At 38.3% G+C, this 4,985-nt stretch overlaps 1 pseudogene; it reads left to right on the top strand.

Moving 5' to 3' along the window:
* The first annotated feature begins 229 nt into the window (after positions 1-229).
* On the top strand, positions 230-1,827 carry LOC101007142 (annotated as a pseudogene).
* Positions 1,828-4,985: the final 3,158 nt, after the last annotated feature.

The following is a 4,985-nucleotide window of genomic DNA, read 5'->3' as shown; positions in this document are numbered from 1 at the left end:
CAGCTTCCATAAAGAACAGTATGGAGGTTTCTCAAACAACTACAAATAGAACTACCACATGATCTAGCAATCTCACTACTGGGCATTTATCCAAAGGAAGGGAAATCAGAACATTGAAGAGACATTTGCACCCTCATGTTTATTGTGGCACTATTCACAATAACCAATATATGAAATCAACCTAGATTTCCAACAAAAGATTAATGGATAAAGCAAATGTGGTATATATACACACAATGAAATATTATTCAGTCATAAAAGAATAAAATTCTGTCATTTGCCATGACATGGATGGAACTAGAAGACATTATATTAAGTGAAGTAATCCAGGAATAGAAAGTAAAATACTGCATATTCTTACTCATATAATCGAAGCTAAAAATGCTGATCTCATAGAAGTGAAAAGTACAGCAGAAGATACTAGAAGTTGGCAAAGGTAAGGGAAAGAGGAGAATAGGGAAAATTTCTTAAAAGATATGCAATTGTAGTTAGATAGGAGGAATAAATTCTAGAGTTCTATAGCCCTGTAGAATTACTATAGAGTTAACAATAATATACTATATAGTTTCAAATAACTAGAATGAAAAAAGTGAATGTTCAAGATGTTCAAGAACTGAATGTTCAAGAAATAATAAATGTTCAAGATGATGAATATGCTAATTACCTTTATTTGCTCACTATACATTATATGTGTTGAAATATCACTATGTACCCCATGAATGTGTACAATTATTGTATGCCAATGAAAAGAAAAAGATATAATTTGTGGGGAGTGGGTGGAGGAGGAAGTGTCATGGTGCCAGACGTGGAGCTTCTTCTCATTGGCTCTTACTAGGGAACAGCTAGATGACAGGCCAAGTAGCCAATGTGGAGTGCAGGTCGATAAAGAGCTCTCCTAGTGCCAGCAGATGGCTAACCTCATCCAAGATGTGGGACAGCATCTCAATGTCTCTCAGCTTACAGTAAACACTGCAATTGTTTATATGTACTATTCTTTCACCAAATTCAATAGGAATCCTTGGAGTAAAATGTCTGCAGACTGATGAGGAGGTAATGTGAATGAATTAGTGGATTTCACCAGAAACTTTGGAAGAGTGCTGGGTATCAGTGTTGCACTAAAGGAAGATGAAAATTGAGCTCTCTTTAGAGGAAACAGAAATACTTCTGTGAGGAATGTGGATAATATTGTCAACCTGTAATTTTTTGGCAGTGAAAGGGGAGGAACAGGCTCAAAAACTTGAACATGTTATTAAAGTAGCACATGCTTGTCTTCACTCCCTAGAGTGCTGAATACCAAATGTATTTACTTTCAACAGACTCAAGAATTGGTTTTAATTGAAACCATAACCCTACAAACACCAGATTTTGAGATCATCATTGAACATCCACAATTAGATGTGGTAAAATGTACCATGTTAGTAAAAGCAAGCAAGGATTTGACAGAGACATATTATTTCATGGCTATAAACAGTCTGCATCACATAACCTTCTCTCTTCAGTACAAACCAACAGTGATAGCACATGTATACATTCATTTGACTTGCAAATGATTCAATTGAGAGATTCCTGTGTTCATTGATGGAAAGCGTTGGCGGTAATATGTGGATTCTACAGTTACTCTAGAATTATTAGATGAGCTAAAATATGAGTTTCTAAAAATATTAGAGAAAGCACCTGTTAAGTTGAAAACGATTAGAAACTCAAAGGCGAATCAGTCATTTAATAAACCAAAAATAGATGATATTTATCAGAGACACCACTTCTTTATCTTTGGTCCAGAATTCCATTTTAATAGATAGTATCACAGATGTACACCAAACCGTATAGAAATGATCTTCATTAGCATTCCATTTTACTTCTTTCTTTCTGCTGCCCTTTTTCCGTTATTTATTTCATCTTTAAGTTGTAGGTACATGTACGCCAACGTGCAGGTTTGTTACATAATAACCCGTAGCGGCGCCATTGGTGTGCTGCCCATCAAGCTCGTCATTTACATCAGGTATAACTCCCAGTGATCACTCCCCTCCGCGTGCATTTGGTGTGATGTTCCCCTTCCTGAGTCAAGTGATCTCATTGTTCAGTTCCACTACTGGGTAGAACATCACGGTGTTTAGTTTCTGTTCTTGGCTGTTTCGGGAATGATGGTTTCCAGCTGCATCCAGCCATCCCTGGGGACCTGGCTATGCTTTTGAAACGCCAATTATTCCGGCTGGTGTATGTGCCACATTTTCGCAATCAATCTATCCGCCACAGTGGACGCATTTGGGTTTGTTCCGATCTTTATTGAATAGTGCATAATAAACTTATCCGTGTGCGTGTGCTGCCATTTATAATCGCCAGATTATATGGTAATCACCGCGATGTTTGGATGCATATGGGTACATCAGTTTCTGGTCGCGATTAGCTAATACACTGTTTCCCATAATTGTTGAACTAGTTTTACAGTCCCATAGCGAGTGTAAATTGTTTTGCTCATTTACCTCACATCTCTGTGTTTACCAAGCTTTTTAATGATGTCATTCTAACTGGTGAGATGAGTATCTATTTAATGGTTTTGTTTGCATTTCTCAATTAAATGGTGAGTAGTGGCGTTTTCATGTCTGTGTATGAATGTCTTCTTTTGAAATATCTGACCCTGTCACTACTTTGATGGGGTTGTTTGTTTTTCTTACCAAGATTTGATTGAGTTCTTGTAGGTTCAGATATTTAGCCTTGTCTGATGAGTAGATTACCAAGAAATTTTTCTAGCAAGGTTGCCATATTCCTCTGATGGTAGTTTCTTTTGCTGTACGGAAGCTGGCAATTTCATTAAGATCCCATTTTAATGAATTTGGCTTTTGTTGCGATTGCTTTTTAGTGTTTTGGAGCAGCAAGTCCACCTTTAATACCTTTTGTCTAGTAGTGTGCTGAGTTTTACCTAGGGTTTTTATGGTTTAGGATGCAACATTTAGTCCTCTAATCCATCTTGAATTAATTTCCTTATAAGAAATGAGAGGTTCAGTTTCAGCTTTCTACTTATAGTTGTAATTTTCCCAGCACACCATTTGTGTCGTGGGGGTCTTTCTTATTTCATTGGGTTTGTCAAAGTCAGATGGCTGTAGATGTGGTATTGACGAGGACTCACCTGATTTCCATTGAATTATGTCTGTTTGGTACCAAAGTACCGCTGGATTGCTGGCCTTGGTATAGTTTGAAGTCAGGGTAGCGTAGTGCCTCCAGCTTTATTCTTTGACTTAGGATTTAATGTCTTGGGATGCGGGCTCTTTTTGGTTCTATATGGACTTTAAACAGTTTTCCAATTCTGTGAGAAACTCATTGGGTAGCTTGATGGGAATGACATTGAATCTATAAAATTTTACCTTGGGCGGGTATATGGCCATTTTCACGATAAAATTCTTCCTCGCGGAACATGGTATGTTCTTCCATTTGTTTGTGTCCTCTTGCCTTTACTGGTGGTTGGTTTGCTTAGTTCTCCTTAGAGGTCCTTTGTCCCTTATAAGTTGGATTCCACAAATTATTTTATTCCTACTTTGAAGCAATTTAGCAGATAGCAGTTCGACACCCTGATTTCCATTTTCTGTACTGGTGTATAAGAATGCTTGTGATTTTGCATTAATTTTGTATCCTGAGACTTTGCTGGCTTATCGGCTTAAGAGGAAGTTTGGAGGCTGTATTGGGGTTTTCTGATATACAATCATGTCATATACCAAAGAGGGACAATTTGATTTCTTCTTTCCTAACTGAATACCCTTGATTTCTTTCTCTTGCCCTAATTGCCCTAGCCAGAACTTCCAGCACTATGTTGGAGCGGAGTGGTGAGAGGAAAAATCCCTGTCTTAATGCCAGTTTTCAAGAGATTTTTCAGGTTTTAGAACAGGTATGATATTGGCTGTGGGTTTTGTCATAAATAGCTCTTATTATTTTGGGGGTGTTTAGTCATGCGAATTTGGCGTTTTAGCATGAAAGGGCTATTGAATTTTATTAAAAGCCTTTTCACCATCTATTGAAGAATCATCATGTAGGTTCACATTGTCTTTGGTTCTGACATGCTGGATTATATTTTATTATTGATTTCGAATGTGAACCAGCCTTACATCAGGATGAAACCACTTGATCATGAATTGGATTGAACTTTTGATGTATTTGCTGAATCAGGTTTGCTCTTTTTCATTTTTTCGTGAGAGGTATCAGAATACATGTGGGCTGTACGGTGAGTCTCGTGTGCCATGGTGGTTGGCATGACCCTCCTCTAAGTTCCATTCCGCCACCTCCCCATTAACAGGCCCTGAATTGCATTGTTTCCTGCATGTCCATGTATTTTCATTGTTCAACTCCGCTTGTAAGGTGGGATGGCCGTTGCTTGGTTTTTTCACATTTGGCCGGGTTGCTGAGGATGAGGGCTTCCAAGCTACATCCATATATAAGGACATAAACATTCTTTTCGTAGCTGTTCCATGGTGTTTATGTACCATGTATTATCTTTTAAAATTATTATTATACTTTAAGTCCTAGGTGCATGCACAGTAGGCCAGTTTAATTCATATGCTTATACATGTGGCCATGTTGGTGTGCTGCCACTTGCGTTAACTTATCATTTACATTAGAGTTTGTCCCTAATGTCTATCCCTCCCCTCCACGATAATTTTAATTGTGATGTTCCCCTTCACTGGCCAAGTGATCTCATTGTTTAGATTTCACTATGAGTGAGAACATGTGGTGTTTGTTCTTCTCTTCTTCAATATAGTTTTTGAGAATGATGGTTTCCAGCTGCATTAAAGCCAACCTCACGGGCGCGAACTCATTACTCGCCCAGTGACTGGCGAACATGTGATCTGTGCTGCGGTGAACGGACTGCAGTTTGAATGCTTTGCTAATGTGAATAGTGCTGCGAAAATAGAAGCTATATGGCGCGGCGTCTTTATAGCAGCTTGTGATTTATCAATCCTTGGGTATATATACCGAAGTAATGGGATGACTGCGGTAGA

Source organism: Papio anubis, chromosome 1 (assembly GCF_008728515.1).
Source record: "Papio anubis isolate 15944 chromosome 1, Panubis1.0, whole genome shotgun sequence".
Lineage (NCBI taxonomy): Eukaryota > Metazoa > Chordata > Mammalia > Primates > Cercopithecidae > Papio > Papio anubis.
This window is presented reverse-complemented; position numbering and strand designations above follow the sequence as displayed.